The sequence below is a fragment of the Neomonachus schauinslandi genome, chromosome 1 (genome assembly GCF_002201575.2).
Source record: "Neomonachus schauinslandi chromosome 1, ASM220157v2, whole genome shotgun sequence".
NCBI lineage: Eukaryota > Metazoa > Chordata > Mammalia > Carnivora > Phocidae > Neomonachus > Neomonachus schauinslandi.
In genome coordinates this window covers 22,412,192-22,424,828 of record NC_058403.1, presented here as the reverse complement: position 1 = coordinate 22,424,828, position 12,637 = coordinate 22,412,192, and the positions used below count along the sequence as shown (strand labels likewise).

Here is a 12,637-nt window from a genome sequence, read left to right as displayed (position 1 = left end):
AAGATGTAGGTAATATGGGAAAGTAGAACAAGGCAAGAGATTACACGTAGAGGATGAAAAAGAAACACTACCTTGACTGGAGTGGTCAGTGTGGTATCATTGAGAAAATGACATTGGAGCCAATCCATCCATTGTTTATCATAACTTGATCCTCTTCTCTGAACTCTCATTTGCTTCTTCTTGTGATGTATTTCAATAACAATATCAATTTTCTTCGCCTGGTTGGGTTTCTAGTTGTTGTAATCCATACAATAATATTCTATTTTGTTGCTTTTCCTTCATGCTTCATGGGTCTCTAAACAGCTGTTTATCCTTCACCATACTACATCTCTTCATAAAAGATATTTTTGGTGGAATAGAATCATTCTGGTTAGTTAGAATATTCCATTTCATCCAATTTTATCACTACCAGTGTAAGGAATAGTCACTTTCTTTGCCATAACCTGTTAAATACTCTACTTTAATTGATGCCTTACCTCCTACTAATGTTCTTAGTTTCATTGTTTCATTTTTTTTCTCATTCTCTCTCTCTCTCTCTCTCTTTTTTTTTAATCTAACTAATCTCTGTAGAAGTGGTTTTCAATTTTCCAGAGGGGGTAAAGTATGGAAAGGTTTGCCAATGAGTGGGTGGGAATTAAAGTGAATGTTTTTGTCCAGTTTCCAGAGAGGCCTGCCAGTCATACCTAAGACAGAATGACATTCTCTCACTCTCTTCTTGAAATTTATTATGCTTTATAATCAGATTATCAAAAAGCTTTACTCATGATTAGATACAGATTTTGAGATGGAGAAAAGACATATCCCAAGGATATGATAGGATTTACGTTCACATGACAAGTAAATCTTCGTTTTTAGTTTGAGTAATTTAGAAGAAAGATACCACGTCACAACATATTGTCCTTAAAAACCTTATGAGTTTCCACTTTTGAAAACTAGAAAGAAAGAACACATTAATCCAAAGGAAGCAGGAGAAAATCAATAATAAAAATTAGAGCAGAAACCAATGAAATTGAAAACAAGAAATCTGTAGTGATAATCAACAAAGCCAAAAGCTTTTTGGTTGGAAAATTGATAAGTTTCTAAGCAGGCTAAGAAAAAGAAAAAAAGAGAAAACACAAATTGCTCATATCAGGAGAAGTGAAAGAGGGGCTATGAACTACAGATGTCATGGATATTAAAAGGATACTAAAAGAATACTATGAACAACTCTATAATTACAAATTTGAGAATCTAGATGAAATGGACAAATTCCTTGAAAGTCACAATCTGCTAAAACTCACACAAGAAGAGATAGACAATTCAAATTATAGACATTAAAACAACAACTAATAACCTTCCAGAACAGAAAGAAGTAGTCTACATGGATTCACTGGTGAATTCTATGAAACATTGAAAGAAGAAATCATACCAATTCTCAACAATCTCTCCCAGAAAATAGAAACAGAGGTAATTCCTCCTAATTTATTTTGTTAGTCTTGAATTAATAAAACCAGACAAAGTCATTACAAAAAAAAGAAAGAAAGGAAAAAAAACAAGCCAAAATCTTTCATTAATATGGATGCAAATATTTTCAATAAAATGTTAGCAAATTGAATCCAACAACGTATAAACAAAATTATACACCATGACCAAATGGAGTTTATTCTAGATATTCAAGTTTGTTTCAACATTTAAAAATCAATTGATGCATTTCATCCCATTACAGGCTAATGAAGAAAAAATCACATGGTCATATCAATAGATACAGAAAAGAGTTTGAAAAAATTCAACACTCATTCATGGCTAAAATCTCTCTGCAAACTAATAATAGAAGGGAACTTCTTTTTTTTTTTTCCTTGAAGATTTTATTTACTTATTTGAGATAGAGAGTGAGAGCGAGAGCATGAGCTAGGAGACAGAGGGAGAGGGGGAAGTAGGCTCCCCGCTGGGCAGGGAGCCCGATGCAGGGCTTGATCCCAGGACCCTGGGATCATGACCTGAGCCAAAGGCAGTTGCTTAACCAACTGAGCCACTCAGGCGCTCCTGATGGGAACTTCTTTAAAACATGTACAAAAACCGTATAACTAACACCATACTAAAGAGTGAGAAACTTGAACCTTTCCCACCAAGATCAGGAAAGAGGCAAGGATACCGCTTCTCACCACTGAGTTTTGAAATTGTACCATAAGTCCTATCTAATGCAATAAGACAACAACAACAAAAAAGAAGTAAGAGGCATATAGTTTAGGAAGAAAGAAGCAAAACTTTGGTCTCAGGTTACATGGTTATCTACATAAAAAATCTGAAAGAACTTACGAAAAAAGCCTCTTAGAACTAATAAGTGATAATAGCAAGATCACAGGATACAAAATTAAAGTACAAAAAGTGCTTTATGTATCAGCAATGAACAAGTGGCATTTGAAATTAAAAACACATTACCATTTATAATAGTACCAAAAAATACTTAGCTATAAATCTAATAAAATTTGTACAAAGTCTATATGAGGAAAACAAGAAAACTCTGATGAAAGATATCAAATAACTAAATAAATGGAAATATATTCTATGTTCATGGATCGTAAGACTCAATCTTGTCAAGATGTCAGTTCTTCTCAACTTGATGTGTAGATTCAGTGCAATCTCAGTCAAAATCCCAGCAAGCTATTTGATGAATATCAACAGATAGATTCTAAAGCTTATATGGTGAGGAAAAAAAACCTGGAATATCCAACTCAATATTGAAGAAGAATAATGTGAGAGGACTGACACAACTCAACTTCTAGGACTTACCAAAGAGCTGCAATCAAGACACTGTAGTATTGATGACATAATAGACAAATACATCAGTGGAACAGAATAGAGAGGCAACAAATAGGTCTGTATAAGTAGAGTCAACTGTTCTTTGACACAGGAGTAAAGACAATACAATGAAACAAATACAGCTTTTTTCACAAACGGTAGAACAACCAGACATCAACATGGGAAAAAAAAAAAAATCTAGACACAGACTTTACACCCTTCAAAAAATTAACTCAAAATGGATCATAGATTAAATTTCAAATTTAAAATGCAAAACTGTAAAAGTCCTAGAAGATAAAATAAAAGAAAGCCTACATAACTTTGGGTATGGTAACTTTTTAGACACAACACTATCTTTAGGCAAGGCATTATCCATGAAAGGAAGAATTAAGCTAGACATCATTAAAACTAAAAAAAAAAAAATTACAGAAGACACTGTAAGAAAATGAGAAGACAGGCCACAGACTGGGAGAAAATATCTTCAGAAGACACAATTGACAAAAGATTGTTAACCAGAATATACAAAGAATTCTTAAAACTCAACAGTAAGAAAACAGACAATGGAATGGGCAAAAGGCATGAACAGAAACCTCACCAAAGATGATATACAATGGCAAATAAGTATATGAAAGATGTTCAACCTCTCATGTCACTTAAAACAGTGAAATGCTCCTACAAACCTATTAAAACTATTAAAATAGCCAATATCCAAAATACTGACAAAACCAAATCCTGGTGAGGATGTGGAGGAAAAGGGGTTCTCATACATTGCTGGTGGAATGCAAAATGTTACGAGCACTTTGAAAGACAGCAGTTTGGCAGTTTCTTGCAAAACTAAACAATCTTGCCGTATGATTCAGCAATCACACTCCTTGATACTTATCCACATGATTTGAAAACCTCTGTTTACCACAGAAACCTGCACCTGGATTTTTGTAGCAGCTCTATTCTTAATTGTCAGAACTTGGAAGCAAGTAAATGTCCTTCAGTAGGTGAATGGATTAGTAAACTTTGGTACACTCAGACAATGGAATATTATTCAGTGCTAAAAATAAATGAGCTATCAAGCCATGAAAACACATGGTGGGAACTTAAATGCATATTACTAAGTGAAAGAAGCAATCTGAAAAGGCTGCATACCACATTTTCCAACCATATGATATGCTGAAAAAAGTAAAACCTTGGAGACAATAAAAAGATCAGTGTTTGCCGGGTGTTGGGGCAGAGAGAGGGATGGATAGGCAGAGCACAGAGGATTTGGGGGCAGTAAAACTATTTTGTGTACACCTACAATGGTGGATACATATCCTTATACATTAGCCAGATATCAGGAGTGAACTATAATATAAACTATGGACTTCAGGTGGGGATGTATCAATGTAGGTTCATTGGTATAAATCTACCACTGCGCTAGAGGATGTTGACATTGCAGGAGGTTTTGTGTGTGTGTGTGAGAACAGAGGGTGTATGGGAACTTTCCATACTTTCCACTCAACTTTTTTTTTTTTAAAGATCTTATTTATTTATTGGAGAGAGAGAGAGTGAGAGAGAGCATGAGAGGGGAAAGGGTCAGAGGGAGAAGCAGACTCCCCACCGAGCAGGGAGCCCGACATGGGACTCGATCCTGGGACTTCAGGATCATGACCTGAGCCGAAGGCAGTCGCTTAACCAACTGAGCCACCCAGGCGCCCTCCACTCAACTTTGCTGTGAACCTAGGACTACTCTAAAATAAAGATTTTTTTATTAAAAGAAGTCTTAGGTGACCAGTGTCAAACTTCTTCCTTTTATTTTAAAGACCCTTGGACACATCTTCAGCTTTAAATTTTGATATTGTAATAGATTACACGGTCAATTAGACAAGGGTGTGGTAATACCTTTATAATGTGACACTTTCAGCTTCTGGTGTGATTAATTGCCATGCATTAAACATTGGCCAAGAAACCACACTTAGTAATGATCATGGGATTATCACCATTTGAACAGAGTTCTAAGCTAGAGGAAGACAAAGACTTACAGGATGTTTTCTTAGGAAACGATTTCAAATTACAAATACCCAGGCTACAATGCCTTGCAAATGGTGAGACATTAGTAATAGTGATCTAGGAATAAAAACTAAACTGTGTTGAGCACTCCATGAGACATCACACAAATAATACTATTTTATCCTGTGATATCCCTGTTTTGTAGGGTATATTTTGCCCTGCTGTGGCATTGAGGAACTTGTGAGGCACCCAGACCTAAAATAAATTGCTCGAAATCACACAGATAAGGAATGCTGGGGGTCAGGTGACCATGGTCTTGGTTCCAGAGTATGCCTTGTAGCTATTTTATGATCTTGTCTCCCACCTTCCTCTTGACTGTCACTGACTGGAAATGCAAAAGCAGTGAGTTTTAAAGAAAATATTTCATTCTTCCGTTTTCTAGGTCAGTAGCCATTTGAGAAGATTGTTGGGTAAAGAGAAACAAACAAACAAAAAAACTATCTCAGAAATATATTCTGTAGCTTAAAGATTGTGGAGTACAGTTGATTGAATAACAGACTATTTTAACTGAGAATGCTAATGTGGACGGACAGAAAGGTTGATATTAAATCAGCAGAATATTGTTTTGGTAGCTAGAGTAAATGGAATTGTACCAATTAGCGTAGTAGCAGGTTTATATTCTATTTATATTTCCATACTGCAAGAACTTCTTCTTATATTTTTAAAAAGCCTAATCATTGTAAGTAGATGAATCACTTTTTCTGTCTTTTATTCCCCAGTAACCTTAATAAATCAGCATAGCCCACGGAATGTGACTTTTCCACATATTTATATATTTGCCTTACCAAATATAGATGATCTTTTTTTTTTTCCTAGTCTCATGTCCTATTTAAACTTTTTTAGCAAGCTTACATTTGTTTCCAATTGTTTTTCTGACAGAATAGTGACAAAGTCATCAGTCTGGTAAATTAGGAGGAAAAAATAACAGATTTTCACATCTGGAGCCTCAGGCTAAATTAAAAAAAAATTCTTCAGACAACACCTTTATTTAAGAATATCATAACAGTTTGTGATGTCTTACAAATCACCCAATAATAAAATCATTTTCTTCTTTGATACATTTATGCCATTTTGATCTAAATTTAATATTTAGGAGAAATTTTCCTAAAGATATATATATGTGTGTATATATATTCTATATATATATATACACACACATATATATATATTCTACCTATAAGTGAGGAAAATTGTCCTATAGAAAGACACATTAAAATAATGGCTTCTTAGTATATACTTTACATACACATTGCATATCGCAGAGTTGAGGTCACATATAAATATATAATCAGTTGGTTGCCATTTATAAGGTTTGACATAATCACATGGGAGAAGCAACTGCATTGGTTTAAAAGTGCTTCAACATTTAAGTGGGTATAGTGTTTCCTCTCACTAACTAAATAGCACCATCAATTTCATCTAGAGCTTCAGGCAATTCATTAATACTTTAGCAGATGAATATATGATATTTAAAATATTTATCTAACTGGGGCGCCTGGGTGGCTCAGTCGTTAAGCGTCTGCCTTCGGCTCAGGTCATGATCCCAGGGTCCTGGGATCGAGCCCCGCATCAGGCTCCCTGCTCGGCGGGAAGCCTGCTTCTCCCTCTCCCACTCCCCCTGCTTGTGTTTCCTCTCTCGCTGTGTCTCTGTCAAATAAATTAAAAAATCTTTAAAAAAAAATATTTATCTAACTGAAAAGTGAAGACATAAACTGCATCAAACATGCTATTGGCTGAGATTTTTCATAAAATTTACAGATATATAAATCACTTTTCATATATATCTCATGTTTTCTAAATGTATATTTTATAAAGAAGAAATAAACAGCAAAGATAAATATATTTGTTTAATTCACTTCTCCTACTTGATCTTCTGCTGCTTTCAATTTTTACCTTGTAATATTATTTATGAGACTCAGTAATAGTGGACTTGACTAATGGTTACAGTGTAAAATGTATCTTCACTTTGCTTTCTTGCATGGGGATTTGATAGTGCAGAGTAATGTAAATAATTAATATAACATAATGCCTAGAGCCAGGAGGGTACCCAAGAGTTGTAAAAATGAATTATAAAATGATGGCATTTTGTATTTTTATTTATGAACATGCAAGAAAATTTCTCTGTTGATATTGAAATATATCTCAGAAAGGAACTATTTGTATTCAGGTGTTAAGTTTTTGCTCTTCATTGGAAAGAAAGCGGATGAACCTCAATGGAATTAAGTATGACAGTGTAATGAAGAGTTATATATAGTACTATATTTTAGAGTCATTGTATATCAGAGTAACACAAACTTGCTTAGAGACATATTAATACAATTTTTTTCTTCAATTTCCAAGGTTGTCAGTGACATTGAGCCTGATCTCCACTTAGATGTGCACTATGGCAGTGAAGTAAAACATAAGGCATTTAGTGAACAATGACAAATGTAGTAGAGAATGACCTGAAGAATATCACTATGAAACATGCTAAGTTGGCTTTACTTAGTTGTTTCTTTAGGTTTTCTTGGAGTAAGTCAAGAGCTTAACTCCAAAGGCAATGCCATGAAACCAATTTTGTTAAGAGGCCTAGACAATTTCACATGAATACACTAATATTCTGGGGTATTAAATCCTGTATTTTACTACATCCTTAGAATAATGAGTTGTATGCTTAGATAGATAAATATTCCTGATACTTTCAAAGTATCTGCCATCATTATCACCTTTTATCAATCAGATTTCTGATAAAAATTAGCAGGGATCTGTTCACAGTCATACTCTCTAGCAAGCTTAGATCGTAAGTAGCATATTTATAGCCTTTAAAAGTCATAAGACCTAGAGTTGACCTGTAATTTTGAAACTTAGAGGTTTAAACAAAACTTTTCCTTAAAGAATGGGCCATTCACCCCCCTATTTACAATATGTTTAGTGGTAGAATTGCCTGGTGAGGCAAATGCAGATCCAGAATGCCTACTTAAATTTGAATTTCAGATAATGTGTAATTTCTCAGTATAAGTATCTCCCATGTAATATTTAGTAAAAGGCGAAAGATTTATGCGTTTTGAAGAGAAACCGGAGTATCCCCATGTAATATTTAGTACACACTTATACTTTAAAAAAAAATCAGGGTTTATCTGAAAGTTTTATGGGTGTCTACATTTAATCAGGTAACTCTTTATTGAGACATCTAGGGACAGATGAAGATGGACATCATTTCTGCCACACGACTAGCCCTGTTTGAGTAATAATGAACTTCCCAAAAAATTTATATTTCTGGAAGGCAATAAGCATGAATTTCATTTTAAAATTTAATTCATTCAACAAATATTTATTTTGTGCCTATTCAATGTAAGGAATTCTGCAAGGTACTTAGTGAAAACATAGGATCACTGACTTTAGCAAGAGAATAGTTTAGCTAGGAGACAGATAAGCAAAATGGATCAGTAATTATAAATGGAGAAGGATGGTGTGAAATAAGTTAAACAGTAATGTGAGAGAGAGGAGGGCCATCTTTAAATAAAGAGGCCAGAAAAAGACTAGATGAGGGAATAGTCTTGAACTGAGGCCTAAAAATTAATTGTGATCTGAATTAGTCATATGAAAATCTGAGATAAGAGCATGCTAGGGAGTGGGAATTCCTATATGACAATGCCCTGTATCAAGAAAGGACTTAATATGGAATGTAAAGGAAAATTATTTATGGAACATAGTGAAACACTTTTTGGAAAAATTAAATAGGTCCTTGCAATCATAGTAAGAATTTGGATTTTTTCTTTTGTTTTCCTTTTTTACTTTTCAAAGTGGAAAGCCATTGGGTTCCTTAAAGCAGAAAAATAACAAACCTCGGTTTCTATTTTCAGAAAATGAGTTTAAGTAACACAGAGAGAATATATGGGGGAAGAGCACAAATACAAACTGGGAGACAGGTTAAGATGCAAATGCAGTAGTCTGGTGGGCAGGTGGGAAGATGGCAGACTTGGAAAACCAGAGTGGTAGCAGCAAAAATGATAAGTGGAGAAATGTAATATATATATATATTATTATTATATATTACATATATATAATATAATATTGGAAGTAGTGATAAGGGCATGTGAGACCTGCTAAGGGCTTAGTTGTTGGGACTAAGAGAAAACTATTAAAAGATGACTCAGTGTTTTAGCTAAGAGTAGTACCAGTACGCTTAGAGAAGGAAGGTCAGAGGAAGAAGGGGTTGTGAAATAAAATCAAGTGTTAATTTTTATTAGTGATAAATGGACATAGGCTGTGGTAGGTATCCTAATTATTTTTTTTTAAGATTTATTTGTTTTGAGAGAGAGAGAGAGAGAGAGAGAGAGCGCTTGTGAGTGGGGGAGGGGCAGGGGGAGAGAGAGAATCTCAACTGGACTCCCTGCTGAGTGCGAAGCCCTACCCGGGGCTCAATCTTAGGACCCTGAGATCATGACCTGAGCCAAAATCAAGAGTCAGACATTTAAGCAACTGAGCCACCCAGGCGCCCTCTAATTATTTTTTGTTTGATTCCTACAATGAAATAGCCCAACATTTCCATCTAATAGTCAAAACAACTAATGTAACTCCTCCCCCCCCCTTATCTCCTAGAGGACTCATTCTCTGTAGAAACTGGTTAAAAACAAATATCTGAAAATTAACTCTCCTTAAATTTCAGAAACATGAAGCATGTTCAAGCATTACATGGTATTCTAAAAAAAGAACATTGAGGTAGTTGTGAAATGATTCTGAAAAACCAAGTTTCTCAGTCAAGAGATAACACCTGTGAATTACTTGATTTTGAAAAAACGGGCCATTTGTATTACTCTGTTACCTTTTCTCAGTCATTTGTCATTTTGTATTGATGACTTCAGTGCCATTTCCAGTTTATTTGACTAAAAGTTATCAGAATAATTCACAGAAAGTTCTATAACCATAAATATTGAGAAACAGCAGTGTCATTTCAAAAATCTATATGTAATTGAGATATCCTTCTAAGGGTGATGGATAATCATAATTGAATTTAATTATCAGTCATCTGTTTTTCACATCCATTTGCTGATTTGATTTTCTAATAAAATCATGATGAATATCAATCTGGTTTTTAGAAACATATTGAATTTAGAATTTTTCTATGAAAATGTAATTAGGCATGATACATTTTGATAATGTAATATAGTGTTAAAAGATAAACTGAGTCACACTGAAATTTTTAAGAGTGTATTTGAACAAAATCGATTTGAATTGGGCAGCATCCAATCTAGCAAATAAAAGGAGCTCTTAAGAGCTATACAAAGTGAGAGAATTTTATAGGCAAAAAAAGCAGGTTGGTTATTGCAAAGTTACTTATTTTGGGGGGATGTGAGGGACCTATCAGGCAGATTATTTAACTAGTGCTAATGAAGTGATTCCTGATTGACTGGTTTAAGATTCCACTTCTGGGAGAGCTAAAACTATAATAAACTATAATTAAGTCTTAGTTTGGTGACACAAGACTTTGCATAAGCGACTCATTTTGGGTTTGTTGTCTTAATTTTGACAATTTCCTTTTTGACCAGCCTCTCAGCTTAAACTGGGAGATGTGATAAAAAATGTAAGGTATTAGTGCTACTCCCATATACTGTTCTGAAGTTTTCACAGTTTTTGCTGGATCTCTGTGTGGTATTCCCTGGTCATGATGTGGGGTTCACAGTCTTAACTCACTCATACTCTTCATTCCTTTCCTGGTATTCTAATCATAGGGAGATCATTTGCTTGGAGGTTAGGGGGCTATGAACATGCATTTAAAGATTTTGAGAGAATACAGTATACCAGGGAGACTATTATGATTATTATAAGCAGGATAATTCCCAGTGTCTGGAGTGCACTTGGGAGCCTTGATCCTCGAAACCCAAACCAATCACAATCTAATGAAGACCCCGTTCAAGGAGTCACTTTTTTAAGCCAACTTGTTTATTCAGTAATCGTATATAACTAGATTTCAACTTCCCCAGAAGTGTTAATTCAAGTGCAGCAAGGGTGTTGGCCATAGCACAAACAGCTCCTTACTTAGCTAAAAGATAATCAAGGGCTGTCCTATTATCAAGAACAGATTTGGCGGGCGCCTGGGTGGCTCAGTTGGTTAGGCGACTGCCTTCAGCTCAGGTCATGATCCCAGGGTCCTGGGATCGAGTCCCGCATCGGGCTCCCTGCTCTGCGGGGAGCCTGCTTCTCCCTCTCCCACTCCCCCTGCTTGTGTTCCCTCTCTCGCTGTGTCTCTCTCTGTCAAATAAATAAATAAAATCTTTAAAAAAAAAAAAAGAACAGATTTGGCCAGAGAGTTTAGGGATTTTTGATGAGCCACTATTGCTTTCACAGCAGATTCTGCAATATCTTCAAGAGTTAAGAAGAGATTCCTGATCAGAGTCTCAGTTGTACTTATTCTTGCCAGGGGAGTAGGAATCTGCCAAAGGAAGTGGATTTTGAATCATGACTGCCTTCTGGTAATTCCTGGCTTGAGACAGGGAAGGTGATAGCCATGGAGGCCAGTAGAATTTAAGGATCTGTAGACCACAGGTGGTTTTATTCTGGTTACCCTGGCCTTTTGTCCCTTTCTTTGTACAGACTCTTGACTCAAGGCTCCCCAGGTTGGGGGTTGTTAACTAGAGAATGGGAAATGGACCCCAGGATTATCGAGTTTGACACAGTAGAGAGGGGTTTGTTCCAGAAGAACTGAGGCATTAGAAATCAGAGAGAAGTTTGTGACAGCAGAAACTACAGGATCACCATCAAAATGGCAAATATGACAGTGGAGTAGAGGTTGGATTGCCCTCCTTTGCAATGGCCTGAGACTTGTGAACAATGGCATTATCTTTCCAGGCCAGAGAAAGGCAAAAGGTGTCTAAAAGAATCATAAAGACCTTCATGATGTAAGAATCAAGAGAAGGGTGTTCAGAGAGTGAAGGAAGAATAGAATAAAACATTCTTGATTCAACATCTTGGGAGGAAGCAGTCTACCTTGATGTCAGAGGTCTCCAACATTTCCACAGGACCAGATGTACTGTGCCATATTTTGGGGGGGCACCAACCTAATGGTTTGTCTGCCAAGTTCTCAGGATACAAAATGGGACAAACAAAAAGGCAGTAGTTATCCCTGGGAGAGAAATGATCAACAGCATATGGATACCTGAAAGCAAATCTATAAGTCATAATTCAAAGATCTAATTCTTACAAATTTTGGGGGGGGGGAGAGATTTCTGGTATCATTGTTGTTTTGCCTGTCAATCTGAATATGGGAAGAAAGGGACGATGTGAAATATTACCTTCCTCTCTTGACCAGGCACTGGTTAGACTTGGGAGAGCTGGCTTTGGCAACAATTCTCAATCTTTGCCAGCTTCTGCTAGTTTTTCTAGAATCCCATCTATAGGTTGTGGAGTGAGTGGGGTGTCCCAGTGGATCTTATCCTGGTCACAAGAAACTGTAGAGGAAGAAAAATAGTATTTCCTCTACCCTTTACGGTGAGTACTTGGCTGAGACTCCTTTTTCTCTAGGCACCTCATAAATGGGTGAGGTTATATGGGTTAAAAGTCTCCACTGTGGCCACTGTAATTCAAGGTTATCTTTGGTAAGGTTAACCCACTTATTTAACCTTTAAACAAAATTTTATTCCCCTCTGGCCTCACGCTGGACCCAGTCTAGTCTCTAAGTCAGACCCAGTCTGATCCTGACTGATTTCTGGGCCCAGTCTGGAAAAAGAAATGCTCTCAGATAAAATCTGAAAGCACATAATGCAAAAGGTACAGAGGTAGATATGAGAGGAACTTAACCCACATCCTTAAGACACAGCAGGAAAGCAGTGAGCAGGGT

The 12,637-nt window shown here is 35.9% G+C and overlaps 1 protein-coding gene and 1 non-coding gene across 2 annotated transcripts in view; one reads left to right on the top strand and one right to left on the bottom strand.

Moving 5' to 3' along the window:
• The window catches only part of NCAM2 (neural cell adhesion molecule 2), a 528,788-nt gene that overhangs the window by 171,904 nt on the left and 344,247 nt on the right, over positions 1–12,637 (top strand). The gene's annotated exons all lie outside the window — the stretch shown is intronic.
• On the bottom strand, positions 7,770–7,884 carry LOC123326914. Its single transcript, XR_006541386.1, has one exon. It is a non-coding gene; the product is annotated as a U5 spliceosomal RNA (small nuclear RNA).